Here is an 18,629-nt window from a genome sequence, read left to right as displayed (position 1 = left end):
ACCTGCATACAATGACATCATTACAGGCCATCCCTAGGTTAAGGATATGGACACCACCCCCTCAAATGAGCTCTCATGATATTAAATTCAAAGGTCTGATGTACACACACATTTGAACCTATGAAAGGCAGAACTAGTTCCCCCTCTCCATCTTTCTCTCCACTTTTAGTAATTGTTCTTTCTTATCAGTTTTAAATGCTCTTTGACGCATAAAGTTGTCTTTATCAGGCTTTGGCCAGACCTCACCTGGAGTATTGTGAGTAGTTTTTGGAGCCTTATGCATGAAAAGATGTGCTGGTGTTGGAGAGGGTCATGAGAAAGATCCCAGGAACGAAGGGTTAATGTATGAGGAACGTATGACAGTTCTGGGCCTGTTCTCACCGGAGTTTAGAAATATGAGGGGGGGGGGAATCTCATTGAAACCTATTCAATATTGAAAGGCTTAGATAATGTGGACAGAAATTTATAATTTCCTTTTGTGGAGGAGTGTTGGAGTCTAGAGAGTGCAACCTCAGAATAGAGGGGTGTCCCCTTAGAACAGAGATGATGAGGAATTTCTTTAGTCTGAAGGTGGTGAATCTGTGGAATTCATTGGCACAGACGGCTGGAAAGACAAAGTTATTGAAAATGGAGATTGATGGGTTCTTGATTAGGAAGGGCATTGATGGTTATGGAGAAAGGCAGAGAATGGGGTTGAGAGGGATAATAAATCAACCAGCTGGACTGGTGGCCATATGAGTTGATTGGCCTAATTCTGCTCCTATGGTTTATGGTCTTTCATATGATTCACTGCAGTACTCTGGAGGTGTGGTTACTATTGTGAGTGATTTTTTTTGTGTATTTTACAACTTATGGAAAAAATCAAGTTGTGTATGTTGGTAAAAGTGGAACACATTCATTACCAGGTGACAGCCTGTACTTGGATATTCTTACCTGCACTACAATAAATTGGTGTTCAAAACTGGGGAAACATCAAACAATTAAAAGACAAGAGAGAATCTGCAGATGCTGGAAATCCAAGCAACACACACACAAAATGCTGGAGGAACTCAACAGGTCGGGTAGCACCTATGGAAAAGAGTAACAGTCGATGTTTTGGGCCGAGACCCTTCAGCTGTCCTGATGGAAGGTCTTGGCCTGTAGCGTCGACTCTACTCTTTTGTGTAGATCCTCCCTGGCCTGCTGAGCTCCTGCAGCTTTTGTGTGTGTCGCATACATAAAACAATGCCTTATTTTCTCCTTCTAACAGGAGGGACAGTCTGCAGGCAACTTGAAACCTAACAGCTACAATCAGCTGTCATTGTTGCATTCCCCCCAGCATTCTTCTGCTTGGGAATCCCAAAGACATACAGATTGGCCAATATAAATTGCTTCTAATGAGTAGGGAAGTGATAAAATCGGGAGGCACCCAATAAGAACGTGGGGAAAGTTGGGATTAACGTAGAATTAGTGTAAATGGCTAGTTTGATGGTAGGTTGAAGGGTGATACTGTGTCTTTATAACTCTAGATGATGATTCATGAGTCACTGACATCCTTTGAGATAGATGTGGCATATGGTGTGGATCAGAAACCTTAGGCAGGAGGCAGCAACGTACCCATTTGAGAAGATCTTCCTCCCACAGAAGCACCAGATTCTTCCTGGACATGTCTGATAAACAAGACAGTCATCACAGAGAAATGGGATACCCTGGCTTTCTCTTCAGGGAAAAAAAAATCATTTATTTTGGTTTCAAGGAGGATAAAATTGCATCTGGGCCATCTGGATTTGCCAGTCACTGACTTTGCTCACATCTGCAGTCTCTTCAGCAGAGAGGGTTTCCACTCACTGGTTATGATGGAAAACACAACTGGTCTCTTGTCTCTGTCTGGGCATTGTCTATTCCAAAATGTGCAGGGCTTAGGGCTGTTTCACTGTTCAGCCATTGGTCTTGGTGCCATGACAGGATTTGTTGAGCTAGGAATCTGCATTGTGAGTGCTTTGATGTTGTGACTGGACAGTACAGTTAGTACTCTGTGCTGTCATCAGTTCACGTGAAATTGCTAGTACCATCCTCATGTTGCTTAATGTTCAATGCGACCGTTGCCGTAGCATCCTATTCTGCAATATGTTTGCTTCTTATTTGCAAAAAGGTACTTTAGAATCAGCCGGTACCCTGACGATTGATCCAAGCCTGATCACGGTACAGTGTGAGGAGGTTACAGATGCAGTTGGATTTAGAGAGTAGAATGTGCCAGTGTTTTACAGCAGGTGATTGATGGGGAGCTCATCTGATGTCAGTGATACAAAGGGACTGCTAATCACTCAACGTGCAGTGTTTCTGTGGGACTACCAATGCCTGAGCATTTTATGAAAGTTAAATCTGTTATCTGCTGAGCTTTTTCTTGCTCAGACTTCAACTGTATGCATATGTGAGAGTAAGTGTTCGGCATGGACTAGAAGGGCAGAGATGGCCTGTTTCCATGCTGGAATTGTTATATGGTTATATGGTATAGTTAGGGAAGTCGTTACTCCTTTTCTTTGCACCCGTAAGTATATGTTTCTTTTACTTATTGATTTTCTTTATTTGTCTTTCCTTTTTACCGAGATTAATACTTATATTTTTCCATGGTTTTTTCTCGTAAATAGCAAACTTATTTACTTTGATATTTTGTTTTTGTATACATATATTTACAATTGTTTATTCAGCTCAACTATACATATATATTTTTTGGAGCCACTGGAGTTTTGGGTTGGGAACGTTACAATTAGTCTTCAGCCTCCCTTGGCTGATTTCTCTCTTTGAGCGAGGGGGAGAGGGAGGAGGGGAAATGGGTTCTTCCAGAAAGCTGATTGGAGGTTTTTACTGTTTTATTTATTCGCTATCTACATGTCTGTGATTACCTTTTATACATTACTAAAGGATACTTAATGGATTCTTTTATTAATATACTCAGTTTTAATGTGAAAGGTCTAAGTAACCCTGTTAAATGAAATAAGATTTTCTCTTATATCCGGAAACTTAAAACTCGTATAATCTTTCTCCAAGAAACCTATATTCGTAAAGATAATACTTCACGTCCTTTCAAAGGATGGAAGGGTATACACTTTCACTCACCCTCTCAATCTAGATCGAGAGGCGTTTCTATCCTGTTTGTTCAGACTGTATCCTTTATTTAACATAATGTAATTTCTGATACAAATGGCCACTTTGTTACTGTTTTGGGTAGTCTTGAGAATAAACTAATCGTATTTGCGAATGTATACGCTCCAAATACAGATGACTCCTTGTTCCTTGAACGTCTTTTCTCTTTTCTGCCTGATTTGAATCGGTATTCCTTAGTGATGGGTGGAGATTTTAATTTTTGGCTTGACACTATATTAGATCGCTCTTCAAGTAAAACCCCCATCACTAATAAATCAGTATTACTTTTTAAATCTTTTCTATTTCAATGTGGTATTCTTGATGTGTTTTTTGCACCCCCAAGAAAAGGAATATTCATATTTCTCTCAGGTTCATCATATGTAATCTCGGATTGACTATTTTTTTATAGATAGAAACTTGCTTCCACTGGTACGATCCTGTGATTATAAGGAGTTTGCTTTGTCTGATCACGCACCTGTGCTTCTGGCTTTAAGATTACCTGTTTATTCTGTACCAAATAGAAGTTGACATTTTAACTTATTGTTATCTGATAAAAATTTTCTAAAGTTTTTGGAAAACCATATTACTTTTTTCTTTAAAGAAAATTTTAAAGGAGATACTGCTGGTACTATAGTCTGGGATACTTTTAAAGCATATATTCATGGAGAAATTATCTTTTACTCTACCTATATAAAGAAAAAAGCTGATAAAGAAAGGTCTGACCTAGCAGTGATATTAAAAGATCTTGATCGAAAGTATGCCCTATCTCCAGATCTAAGTACATATAATAAGCAGATTGAAATCCAATCCAAGTATAATCTTCTGCTGACTTACCCAATTGAACGACAGATGTTGAGAGATAAAACTCAATTTTACATTCACAGGGATAGAGCAGGTAGTTTATTAGCCAATCGCTTAAAATCTTTTACAGTTAATCGTCAAATCACAGAAATTTTTTAAAGATAATGGTACTAAGATATCCGACCATTCAGAAATTAACAACATATTTAAAGACTTTTACCTTAAGTTGTATCAGTCTGACTCTTCTTTAGATGATACCTATATGAATGCTTTATTCAGTAAAATCAACATTCCTACATTCTCTTCTGATAGCCTAACACAGTTAGATCAGCCTATTTCCAATGAAGAAGTGGCTGAGGCTATATGTGCTTTACATTCTGGTAAGACCCCAGGACCTGATGGCTTTCCTGGGGAGTTTTATAAAACTTTCACTACGTTACTTACACCTTATTTATCCTCTGTTTTATCAGAGTCCTTTAAATCAGGTAAACTCCCTCAATCTTTTTATGAAGCTTTTGTTTCTCTTATTCTTAAAAAAAAATCCAGCTGAATGTTCTTCATACAGACCGATCTCTTTATTAAATGTTGATGCAAAAATCTTATCCAAAATCTTAGCTCGAAGACTTGAAAATATTTTACCATCTATTATATCACATGACTAGACAGGATTTATTAAAAATCTTTACTCACATTTTAATATATGTCGGTTATTGAATGTGATATATTCACCATCCAAAAAAAAATCAGAGTGTATATTATCCTTAGATGCAGAAAAAGCCTTTGATAGGATTGAGTGGAATTATCTTTTTAAGACCTTAGGAAAGTTTAATTTTGGGCCTAATTTTATTCGTTGGGTTAAATTAATTTACTTGTTTCCTACCGCTCAGGTTATTACTAACTCTCAAATTTCTAAGCCCTTTAAATTACAGCGGAAAACTAGACACGGTTGCCCTCTTAGTCCTTTACTTTTTGCTTTAGCTATGGAACCCTTAGCAATAGCATTTCGAGAATCTAAGGACATTTCTGGTATACTAAGGGAAGGTATGACTCATAAAATTTCATTATACGCTGATGATATTTTACCTTTTATCTCTAACACTGAAACTTCTTTACCTTCGGTTCTTTCTTTATTTTCCCAGTTTAGTTCTTTTTCAGGATATAAGCTGAACTTACATAAAAGTGAGCTATTTTCTTTAAATGACCTAATGTCATCAAATGCCAAATTTCCATTCTAAGTTGTTACAAGTCAACTTACATATCTAGGTGTAACAATTACTAAAAACTTCACGAATTCAGTTAAAGAAAACTTAAACCCCTTATTGAATTATGTGAAAAAGATGCTTTCTAAATGCTCCTCTTTCTTTATCCCTAATTGGCCGAATTAATTCGTTTAAAATGAAGATTCTCCCTAAATTTTTATATCTTTTTCAGGCCTGACCTATTTTTATTCCTAAGACCTACTTTGATTCTTTAGATTCAATTTTAACATCTTATATTTGGAATAATAAACAAGCTCGTTTAAGTAAAGTTTACCTCCAAAGAAATAAAGAGATGGGTGGACTATTTTAAAATAGTAAAATTTTAGGTTTTACTATTGGGCTGCCAATATAAGGAATATTACTTTCTGGTCTTATTATATTTATTGTAAAGATTGCCCATCATGAGTCTCCTTAGAAGTTAATTCTGTAAAAAATTCCTCTATTGTCTCTCTTCTTGGATCATATTCTTCTTTTTCAGCAAATAAAATAACAGATAACATAACTGTTAATTGTTAAGGGCTGTAAGAATGGCTCCAGGGGCTGTGTTTTGTTCTGTGTGAATTCTGGGAGAATTCCAGTCTGCTGGATAACCATATCTACACCAGATGCATCAAGTTTCAGCTCCTCAGAGAAACGTGTTCAGGAACTGGAGCTGCAGCTTGATGACCTTTGGGTAATAAGGGGAACTGTGGAGATGATAGAGAGGGAGGTTGTAGGAAGAAGGTGAATGGGTGACTGTCGTGAGAGGGAAGGGAAGTAAGCAGTTGGTACAGAATACCCCTGTGGTCATTTCCCTTAATAACTAGTGTATTGTTTTGGGTACTGTCTCCGACACTGAGTCTGGTGCTGTGGTCAGGATAGAAGTGGGTTGAGGAGGAATGTAGAGGTGATAGGAGTTTCCCTAGTTAGAAGAGTAGATAGGAGAGTCTTTGAACACGATAGAGACACCCAAATGGTATGTTGCCTCCCAGGTCACAGGGTTAGGGGTATCTTGGTTCTACAGGGGAGGCTGAGCAGCCAAATGTTCTGGTACGTATTGGTACCAATGGCATACAGTAGGATGGAAAAGAGAGGAGATCCTAAAGAGCGAATTTAGAGAACTAGGTAGAAAGCACCTCCAGAATAACGTGCACCAGTGAGAGCAAGACAGGATCATTTGGCAGAGAAATTCGTGGCTGAGGAACTGGTGCAAGAGGCAGGGTTTCAGATTTATGGATCATTGGGATCTCTTCTGGGGAAGGTATGACCAGTACAAAAGGAACAGGCTACACCTGAACCCAGGGGGGAGCAATATCATTGTGGGCAGGTTTGCTAGAGCTGTTGGGGGAGGGTTTAAACTAATCTGGCAGGGAGATGGGAACCAGAATGATAGGGCTGAGGATAGGGATGTTGGTTTACAAGCAGAAGTAGTGTATTGTGAGATTGCCTGGAAGGACAGGCAGATGATAATGCAAAATTGCAGCCAGTGGGATGAACTTGCAGTGTAAATGAGGGGTGAAGTTGAAAAGGGTGACAAAGGACTGAAGGTGTTATATTTGAATGCACGCAGTATACGGAATAAGTTAGATGTTCTTGTAGCACAGTTGAAGATTGGCAGGTTTGACATTGTGGGTGTCATGGACTCATGGCTAAAAGACAAATGTAGTTGGGAACTTAATACCCAAGAATACACATTCTATTGAAAGGACGGTCAGGTAGACAGAGGAGGAAAAATGGGACTTCTGGTAAAAAATTAAATCAAATCTTTAGAAAGATGTGACATAGGGTCAGAAGGTGTAGAATTCTTGTGAGTAGAGATAAGAAACCGCAAAGGTAAGAAGACCCTGGTGGGAGTTGTTTGCAGGGCTCCGAACGGTAGCCATGATGTGGTCTACAAATTACAATGGAAGATAGAAAAATGATGTCTAAAAGGTAATGTTACGTTCGTTATGGGGGATTTCAATATGCAGATAAATTGGGAAAATCAAGTTGATGCTGGATTCAAAGAGAGACACTTTGTGGAATGCCTCTGAGATGGCATTTAGCAGCAGTTTGTGATTGAGTCCACTACGGATCAGCAGTTCTGGTTTGGGTATTGTGTAATAGCACCACATTTATACTCTCAGAAATCCATGCAGCATGGAAACAGACCAATTGGCCCAACTTGTCCATGCTAATCATTGGATACCCTTCCATATTAACCACACTCCTCATACCTGGTCCATTGATTTCTTTGTACAAATGATTGAAGTGCTCATCCATACACTTGTTAAATGTTATCAGCAACCCAGCTTCAACCACTCTATCCAGAGAGTAGTTACTTCTATATTCCAGCTGCTTGCTCCTTCGGGTTGAAGAATCTCCTCCTCAGTAATGAACTGGTTATGATTAGGAAGATTGAGTTAAAGGAAACCTTAGGAAACAGTGATCAAATTATGATGGAATTCACCCTGCAATTTGAGAGGGAGAAGCTAAAGTCAGATGTATCAGTATTACAGTGAAGTAACAGGAATTACAGCTGCATAAGAGAGGAGCTGACCAAAGTTGACTAGCAGGGATGATGGCAGAGCAGCAATGTCTGGAGGTTCTGGGGGTAAATTGGAAGGCACAGGATAGATACATCTCAAAGAAGAAGAGGTAGTCTAAAGACAGGATGACACAACCGTGGCTGACAAGGGAAGTCGAAGCCAACATTAAAGAAAAAGAAAGAGCAAAAATTAGTGGGAAGCTTGAGGATTGCGAATTTTTAAAAACAAACAGAAGGCAATTAAAAAAAATCACAAGTGGGGAAAAGACAAAGTATGAAGGTAAGCTACCATATAATATCAAAAATTATACCCAAAGTTTTTTAGGTAGTGTACTGCTGGAAAATGACGCTGGAGAGATCGTAAAGGGGAACAAGGAAATAGAAGATGAAGAGAATAAATATTTTGGATCAGTCACTTCACTGGAAGATACTAGAGTTATGCTGGAAGTTTGGTAATATCAAGGGTCATGTACTTTGGAAGAAGGAATAAAAGCAGAGACTATTTTCTAACTGGGGAGAAAATTCAAAATCTGAGGTTCAAAGGCTATGTTCCCTCTAAGCTGTGCATGTGCACACACGAATTCACAAAGGAAATTAATGTGCGTACAAAAGGTTAGTTACGTAAAATAATGTAGTAATTAATAATTATACTTATTGAAAATAATCTTTTAACTAAATGTTTCTGTTAACTAGTTAGTTGGTTTTTCAAATACAACAACACACGTCACTAATTTACGTTACCCCGCCTTTCCTGTTCCGGTTTGTACAGCTGCATCACGACAGCAGCCATCTTTGGCGGACAGTGTTCATAAAGTTTACAAAGATTTGTTTCAAATCCTGTAGATAGCGTACTAAGTTTTTATCGAAAAATGTTGATTCACTATGTCAAATTCAAAAGAAGCGAAGGGCACGAAGTGCAAAAGAACTGCAAATTTGTTTAAAGTTGGATCGCTTAACAATATAGTAGAAACTGCCACACCAAAAGCTCATGAGGTTATGAACATTAAGTTACAAGAAATATTTATGCATGAGTTGGAAACTGGAGTTATCTGTTTGTATTGTCGTGATGCAAAAGTTGCTGGAGAATTTGCTAGTGGAAAGAAGTGGGATGATACTGAAGTGTCATTTGGCAAGTAAATCACATTTGGAAGGTGTACAAAAGCTCAGGCAACAGAACCCATCATTACCCGTTACAGGAGTGCTATGCATGTTATGGTTGAGTGCAGATGAGCAAGAGCTAAAATGTCTAAAATATCATGATTTTCTATCTGAAAATACTGTAATAGTTAGACAGTTTAATGATCTCAAATTTTCCGTGCAAGAAAAAATTAAATCCAAACTGATTTCAAACTTTGCTCAAATGGTGGCATTTGTACTTCAAAATGAACAGTTTTGCGACCTTGTGCAGTTGATGGACATTGGGGGAATCCTTTCTTGCATCTACTGCGGACTGTGAGTGAGGTCTTAGCCTAATGAATCAACTCAAAAACAAGCTGAGAAACCGTTTAGCTGAATGTCATTTGGATACGTTAATAAGAATCAAAAGCTATCAATTGGATGGAAGTTCTATTAGTCTAGATAGAGTTTACAAAGAATGGTAAATGCCAAAGATAGAGAGAAAAAATAATTGAGCAACTTAAATATGTATGTTATTTAGTTGTTATTCTGTGCCGTTTTATGTTAAATATTTTGTAAAACTACATAAATCTACCATGTGTGCATTGAGTGTGCACATACTTTTGTCACAGGAAAAAAAAATTGCACAACGTAAGATTTTTGCACACACTGACTACTGAAAATTAGAGGGAACATTGTTCAAAGAGATTTTGGAGTTCTCATGTAGGATTCCCTGAAGGTTAATTTGCAGGTTGAATTGGTGGTGAGGAAGGCGAATGCAATGTTAGCTTCAAGAGGACTAGACCATAAAAGCAAGGATGTAATACTGAGGCTGCATAAGGCACTGGTGAGGCCTCACTTGGAGTATTGTGAGCAGTTTTAGGCCCCTTATTTAAAAAAGGATTTGCTGACATTGGAGAGGGTTCAGAAGAGGTTCACGAGCGATTGAAGGCTCTGGGTCTAGAAATTGCTGGAATATAGAAAAATGAGGGGGGAATCTCATTGAAACCTATCGTGTGTTGGAAGGTCTGGATAGATTGGATGTGAATAGGATGTTCCCTTTAGGAGTCTAAGACCAGAGGGCACAGCCTCAAAATAGAAGGATGTCCATTTAGAATAGAAATGAGGAGGAATTTCTTTAGCCAGAGAGTGTGAATATGTGGAATTCGTTGCCACAGTCAGCCATGGGGTCCAGGTCACTGGCTGCATAGAAGGCCGAAGCTGATAGGTTCTTGTTTAGACAGGATGTGAAAGACTATGGGGAAAAGGCAGGAGAATGGGGTTGAGAGGAAATGGAGCAGCTTTGGTTTGCCAAATGGCCTCATTTTGTTCCTATGTTTTATGGTCTAAAATCAGGAAAACTGCAGATGCTAGAAACTGTGGTGAACTACATATACCTGTCTGTACACGCCCCCCACCAACCCCGCTGACTGCTCCTGTGGCTCCTCCCACAGACTCTGGTATAAAGGCGATTGGAGCCACAGACCCTTCCTCAGTCTCCAGGATGTCGTGTGATGGTCACTTGCTGCTTGTGCTTTCTTCCCGCCAATAAAAGCCTACCTTAACCCACGTCTCAGAGTTATTGATGGTGCATCAGAAACAAAACCCGAAAAAGCTGAAAATACTCAGCAGGTCAAACAGCATTTGTGGAAAGAGAAACAGAGTTTACTTCTCAAGTTAAAATCCTTTCATCAGAACTATTTTGAAGAGAGGTATCATGGCTGAAATATTTGCTCTGTTTCTCTTGCCACAGATGCTACCTGACCAGCTGAGTGTTTCCAGCATTTTCTGGTTCTGCACCTGAGTCTCCAGCCAAATTTACAGAACTGCCATTGGTCATGTAGGTTTAAGGCTCCAACCACAAGCAAGAGAAAATCTGCAGACGCTGGAAATCCAAGCAACACACATGAAATGCTGGAGGAACTCAGCAGGCCAGACAGCATCCATAGAAAGAGTACAGTTGGCGTTTTGGGCCGAGACTCTTCAGCATGACTGGAGAAAAAAAAGATAAGGGGTAGAGTTAAAAGGAGGGGGGAGGGGTCTCTTTCCATATACTCTTTTCCATGGGTGCTGCCTGACCTGCTGAGTGCCTCCAGCATCTTGTGTGCTTTCCAGGAAATTCATTCCCTTTTGTGATGTTTTCTAACAGTAAATACTTAAAGCTGCCACAGGGTGGCGCTCCTAGACCTTGTGCGGCAATACTGGCCAAGTATTTCTCAGTTTTCCAATCCAAAATCGTTGAATATAAAATTACCGTCGGCTGATAAATGGCAATTTATCAACTCAAATGTTATTGCATTTGCAAGCAGTTGTGCAAAGGCTCATAATCTATAGTGAATCAGGATGCCAGTGAACCTTTAGGTTGTCCCTGTAACTTTCAGTATTGACAATGGTCACATTAATTGCAAGTTGGGATTTTATTTGTATCTAATTAGCAGAGACCAGATAGCATGCAGGTAAATTTTAATCATTTGTCTTGGAGAAGCTGGGAGAGGACTATCTCCAGCTATCATAAGTATGCAACAAGGTTATTACAGTAACAGTAAAGTTCCCTCTAACAGTACAAATGGCATCTTTTAATATCGGAAATGTCCCGAGATGTTCACTAGAATAATAGCAAATACAATTTAATAAGAAGATAGAAGGGTGATAACCAAAAATTTTGGACTGGTGTAAGAGGGCAGTTTGTCATGCCCACTGGATTGTTTACTGTGAGGACTGAGTGGGAAATGATATTCAGCTTGGTTGGTCCTTGTTGTCGAGCAGATCACAGAAACAAAGCCGGAATTTTAAGAGTCATCCATCTTGGCTGAACGTGGGAAGTTACCTGTTGTCCCCTTTCACACTGACGTTAATATCCCACAGACTAAAATTCTGACCACGGATTTTCTTCATTGTTTGATCCTGAATTACTTGGAACCTTACACTCAATCTCAAGAAGTTACATTTATGTGTAAGACTTTACAGAGTAGATTGGTGTTATTCTTATCTGTTTCAGCATGTCCCTGTGTGCTTTACAACAGGTGAAGTGCTTCTTGACGCACCATCAATAACTTTCTCTGAGATGTAAAGGCGAGATATCGGCTTTTATTGACTGGAAGAAGGAACAAGCAGTGAGTGACCACCATACTATGTCCTGGAGACTGAGGCCGAGCGTCAGGCCTCAGATTGCCTTTATACAGGGGCCTGTGGGAGGCGCCACAGGAGCAGTCAGCAGGGGGCGTGTCCAGACAGGCACATAGTTCACCACACTTCTGAGGGGTTGTCGCAGCTACAGTGTAGAAACGTAGCAGCTAGTTTGTGCACAGCAAGCTCCCATGAATAATATTTGAGTACAGGTTAAATAGGATATAAAATACATCAAGAACAGAAAGTGGTTCCCTTCAAACTCATTTGAGGGTGAATTTACTTTGTGTCTGGTCGTTCCCAAGATGTAGTGTTCTTCTGCCGTCCTTAGGCTTCTGTCTGAAGTCTTGTGCTATTTCGTTCACACAGTCAGCAGGCATTTGGGGCCTACTTTCTTCCCTTGTGATGGGCCTGGAGGTTACTTATTCTTAACAAATGCTACAGGATTTAGCGTAGCTTTGTGCTGATTACAACTTCCTGGGCAGATCCTGAATGGAATGATGAAGATTGTGGTCCACACCAAAGATTTAAAGTACATTTATTATCAAAGTAATAATTATCATGGTCTTGACCAAATCCTCAGAAATTGAAATCACCTGGCTTGGCTTATTATAGAAGGGGTTTGGTTTCTCTATCCAGATATCAAAGTGATAATCTGGCAGGTTTGATTCGGTATCTGTAAAAAGTCCCATGTTAAATCTTTTGCGTTTGGAAGTTGCAAGTTATTCTTGGGCTACACAGAACCAGATGCCCATGACTAACTCATCTTACTGTGTGTGGAGTAATATTCCAAAATTCAGCTGCTAAATGTACTGCAAGGTATCACATTTTCTATTTTCAATAAGCATCTGACACTGTCCCAGCTGTCATATTATATGACCTAATTCAAATGCATTTTGAGTGATAATAACAATTTTGCAAAAATATGGTTTACTGAATTAGTTCGAGGGATGATGGATTTCGATTATGTGGATACACTGACTTGATGTCCTTTAAAAAGATTATGAGGAGATTTGTTGGAGGGACGATAAGGAGAAACCAATTTCATTTGCTGGTATATCAGTAGCTAATATATGGTTTTGTTATTGACATATGAACTAGAACCAGAGCTTTATCAGCAAGGGACTCAGGTTTAGAATGCACTCGCTGACTGAGTGAAGAAAGCAAATGCCTTAGTGCTCCTCAATAGGCAATTGGACGTATACCCGGATGGAGGTGGGGGTGGGTTTTAACAGCAATTTCCAGTTATGTAGTATCATCAACAAACCAAAAGCGAAGTACATCAAAGACACATTATCAAAAAGAAAATGATGGTTTAGAGACACATACTGCATGTCAAATCATCTGAGTGGGGGGTGGGGTGGGGCTGAACTAACACCCAGTATACATTTGGAAACTGATGACACTGCTGACAGGCAGCAAATGGATGAGAAGTAGAAAGGCCAAGGGTGACACCTTGCAGGACACTGTAGGCATAGGTGCAGATATGGGAAGAGGACATTACTTTGATTTTCTGTTTAGCATACAAATGGAGCTTGGAGACTGTTGTCCCAAGCATCGAAATTCAGGATCGAGAAGAAAACATGAAAGCTGAAGACACAGACTCTGATCTTCAGAGGCAGGAATCTGCAAGAAATCCCTGAGTTTAAAAGACACAAGTGCAAACATCAGGCTGAAGACTGGGTGTAACCAGAGGCAGAAGCAAACTTCAGAAACTGGCACAGTTTCAAAATCATTTGTAACTCCTCTGCCAATAAAGAGGGCAGCAAAAGAAATTAAAATTAGCGACGGCTTTTGAATGCAAAACCGTCGCAAGAGCAGCACGAAATGCACAGAGCTAGAAATTCATAAGATGAAAGCTATGGGTTAATCAGCATGAAACATCTATTTTCTGATACTGCTAATGATTATTATTAATTTTAGAACAAATCTTAGTGTTTAAATTAATATAAGGAAAGAGTTTAACATTCCAGTAGGTTTCCAAGCCAGAAGGCAAAGCATGAATAGTTCGGGCTGTTTGCTTTGGTAGAACTGTGTATTTGTCTACTCGGATCAAATTACAAAGCATGGAACATTTCTATGGCAAAATATGGATTTTGCTTTGAATGACAGAGCACTGCATAAGTGGGACTACTGCCTCCCCATCTGAGACCAATGCTAAGCTGCAAGTTTACCTGACTTATTTGCTGATGGAGTTGGACTGAGTATCTTGATACCTTGGCAGTCTACGGCATTAACATACCATGAGTTTTCAGATGATCTCGTGATGGAGCTTGCTGGCGGTTGAAGGTAAATGGTATACAGTCGGCCCTCCTTATTCGTGGGGGACTGGTTCCGGGACCCCCCGCGGATGCTAAAATTCATGGATGCTCAAGGCCCTTATCCAACATGTATCAGTTTGGTGGTCTTTAGGACCCAGTGGAACCCCGGACTTTATTTAACATATTAGTGCGGTGGACATTAGGACCTGGTGGTGCAGCTCTGAATCTGCAGTGTTTCTGTTCATGAAAATAATCATGATCGCGATTGGAAATAAGGTGGAAGTAATAAATCGGAAAGAGGTGAAATGCCATCAGTAATTAGAAAAGCGTTAGGGTTACAGTCGGTCAACGATCAGAACAATTTTAATGGAGCATGTGAAAGGCCCTGCCCCGATGAAAGCTACAATTATTACTAAGCAACACAGTGGTTTAATTATTGAAATACGTATGTTTCTTAAGTGTTTTAATTGCATAGAAAGATAAAATATGTACTATATACTAAGAAAAACGTTTGACTAACTGACGCTAAATAATACCGGATGTACCTGTTCCGACTTCAAATCCAACTTAAAGACGGACTCAGGAACGGAACTCATTCATAACCCAGGGACTGCCTGTACTTTTAAGTGATTTCTAGATTACTTATAATACCTAATACAATGTAAATGCTATGTAAATAGTTGTTATACTCTATTGTTTAGGGAATAATGACAAGGAAAAATAATCTATATATGCTCAAGCAACGAGTGCTGGAGAGAGAACTTCCGGGTTTTCCCGATCCGTGGTCAGTTGAATCCGTGCACGTGGAATCCGCAGATAAGGAGGGCCGACTGTATTTCTAATGAATGAGTAAAGAGAAAATACATTTGGAGGAGTTTAGTAAGCAGCATAACAAAAAATAATAACCAAAACAATGACTGCAGAAGACTGACATGGCCAGAAATGCAGAGATTACAGGAACACTGGTGTATTTCACAAGATATTGGCTATTCTTTTACTGCATTGTTGTTTCTCTGAACATACGTTTGCAATGCAGTGCTCGAAGCATAAAATGCTATTTAGGCCTGAGTGCAATTCCATACTGTAGTGCTCATCAGAGAATCGTACAGTGGTGCAGTGGTTAGCACACTGCTTTACAACGCAGGCAACCCAGGTTCAATTCCCTCTGTAGACAGTAAGGTGTTTGTATGCTCTCCCCGTGACCACGTGGGTTTCCTTTCCTGCTGTTGTCTGTAAGGTGTCTGTACGTTCTCCCTGTGACCACGGGGGTTTCCTTTCCTGCTGTTGTCTGTAAGGTGTCTGTACGTTCTCCCCGTGACCACGTGGGTTTCCTTTCCTGCTGTTGTCTGTAAGGTGTCTGTACGTTCTCCCCGTGACCACGTGGGTTTCCTTTCCTGCTGTTGTCTGTAAGGTGTCTGTACGTTCTCCCCGTGACCAGGGGGGTTTCCTTTCCTGCTGTTGTCTGTAAGGTGTCTGTACGTTCTCCCCGTGACCACGGGGGTTTCCTTTCCTGCTGTTGTCTGTAAGGTGTCTGTACGTTCTCCCCGTGACCACGGGGGTTTCCTTTCCTGCTGTTGTCTGTAAGGTGTTAGTGATTGCATGGGTTTCCTCCAAATGCACCAGCTTCTCCCACAGTACAAAGAGCAGTCATTGTGCATTGAGCCACGATTAGAGGAGGATTAAACTGGGGGATTGCTGGGCCGCATGGCTCAATGGGCTACAAGGCCTTATTCTGCTCTGTATCTCAATAAACAAACAAACACATAAATAAATAAATACGTAATAAAGCATGGCACTTCAATGTCCTGCAAGAATCTGTTATTGGGCAGCGAAGAAAATCAGAACGAATCAGGAGTCCAACAACAAACAATGTCATTGGGTATTGTCTGACATCATAAGCACATCAGAAGCAGAAACAGGAGTAAACCAATATGCCCCTTGCGCTTGCTGCACCTTCAGTAAGATGTGCCTGAATTTTTAACATCAGGACCACTCTCCCATTATAACCACCATATTTCTAGAGGTATTCACACCCAACAATCTGTTGATCTCTGTCTTGATGTCCGACTCCGTACCTTGAGACTGTGACCTCTAGTTATAAACATCCCTGAGCCAAGGGAATACCAACTACACATCCTCTGTGTCAAGGCCCAGAAGAACTTCACATGCTTCAATGAGATCATATGTCATTCCTTTAAACCCTTGAGGGTATTTGCCAAATGTCTTAATAAACCCATAACTCCATAAATCAGGCTGGTGAAACTTTGTTGCAGCTACGTACCCGGACTATTCTGTTGGGAAACTACTACCAAGGTGGAGATGAGCTGCAGGAACACGGCAGTGCCACATCACGCACATTCTCCTCCAGATCACCCATCTGAAACTATAACACTTGTCCTTTATTGTCACTGTTTCTAAACCTTGGAACTCTCTTCTATTCAGCAAACTGCAGTTCATGAAGGAGATCAGGAATCACCTTCTCACTGGGGACTGGGGATGGGCAATAAATGCCCATGTCCTGAAAATGCCCTGTCCGCACAGGAGCAGCTCTCATTGAAAATTACTCCTCATGGCAAGCCGGCATTGGAAGTTACCAGCATGGGTTATTTGTGCAACACACACAAAATGCTGGTGGAACGCAGCAGGCCAGGCAGCATCTATAGAGAGAAGCACTGTCGACGCCTCGGCCCGAAACATCGACAGCGCTTCTCACTATAGATGCTGCCTGGCCTGCTGTGTTCCACCAGCATTTTGTGTGTGTTGCTTGAATTTCCAGCATCTGCAGATTTCCTCGTGTTTGGGTTATTTCTGCAATGTGATCCTTTGCCTCCATTAAAGCTCCCACTGTGTTGAAAATACAGAATTAAATGAACTATGCATTTTATCTTAAGTCTATCAACCTCGCAGAAGCTAAGTAGTTTGTACAATAAAAACTCCCCACGATGGTCTGCAGACGATGTAAGCTTTTCTGTCCTAATTTTCACCTGCTTTCCTTAGCTGCCGGCTTGGGAAATTTGAGCTGGTTTGCTTTAGTAGCGGTGTGGTGCAGTTTTACCAGGGCACCCTACTGGACAGGAAATGGACCAGAGTCAGGGGCAACCCAACAAAGGAGATTGTGTATCTATTTACACTCCTCTTCAGGTCCAACAGAGGTCGAGTCCTGTCACAGTATGATCTCCCCTCCACCCCTTCTCCTCTCTGGTGGCAGGGCTGTGTGGGTGTTCCAGCTCCCAATTCACAGGCTTGCCAACCTCCTGGGTGGAATTCCTGTTCGGCACCATTGTTCCCTGACAAAAATTGTCTTGCTTTTAAAATTGAACTTGACATTTTCACAAAAGTACATGGTCGGCACAACATTGTGGGCCGAAGGGCCTGTAACATGCTGTAGATTTCTATGTCCGTGTTTTATGTTAAAAAAGAGGATAATGGGATCACAGAAGTGTAAGTGCTCAAAAGGAGGTCATTTGACCATTGTTGGTTCCTGATACAGTAATCCCACCAGTCCCAGGTCTCTTCATTTTCTTCATAACCTATCCACTATCTTTATCAACACCTTCTAAATAACCTATGTGAATTATACCTACTCTTTGGCAGCATCTTCCATGACACGTTTCCATCAGATTGATATAACACAATTTGTTTTTAACAGATCTCCACTGGCTCTCCAATTCAAACTGCTCCTACTGTTCGTGAGTGTGCAATTGACTGGGCTGCAGGTGCCTGACGTGTCTTTATACTCTGTTTTAAACAGAAATGTTACATCTACTGTTTAAAAACTGTCATCACTAATTCTGAGATGCTTAGTTACAGGTAACACGAGAATGACAGATCATCACTTTCCTTTTCCAAAAAATAGTGATTAATGAGATCTCATTAAAATAAACATTTTGATGCAGGAGGCCATCTTTATTCTGGCAATGGATTCATTGAAGCAGAGTTTCCACGTTATCAGGTGAATAGGTTGGGCTGGAAATAAAGCTAGGAAAACAGTAATACTGCCATCAACCAGAGTGGTAACCCCAAAACTCAGCCAGTGACAGAAACACAATATCATGTGTAATATTTATCTCTGCTGCATCACTGTGGAGCAGGAAAAGTGAGAGTGAAAACAACTGGTGTTGATGCACAGCCATACACTGAAGAACACAAAACAGGGAATAAGCTCAAGGTGGCCCATACTTTAAGGGAAATACACTATCTGTGAAAATTTCTGTATAAATACTCCCTGGCATTAGCCAACACCATGATGGGATACTACTCCTTACCCATATCGAGTACAAATTCCTGTCTGATCTCCCCCACCCTTAATTTATGCCACTTTGTGAGGAAGGATTTTGATCTGTGGAGGTCTAGGTTCAGCAGGACGCCGTAGCAGTGTTCAAGTTACTCGACCATTTTTCATGCAATCGTCAACATGTCCACAGCCTTTGTCAACCA

The sequence above is a fragment of the Hypanus sabinus genome, chromosome 8 (genome assembly GCF_030144855.1).
Source record: "Hypanus sabinus isolate sHypSab1 chromosome 8, sHypSab1.hap1, whole genome shotgun sequence".
Lineage (NCBI taxonomy): Eukaryota > Metazoa > Chordata > Chondrichthyes > Myliobatiformes > Dasyatidae > Hypanus > Hypanus sabinus.
This window is presented reverse-complemented; position numbering follows the sequence as displayed.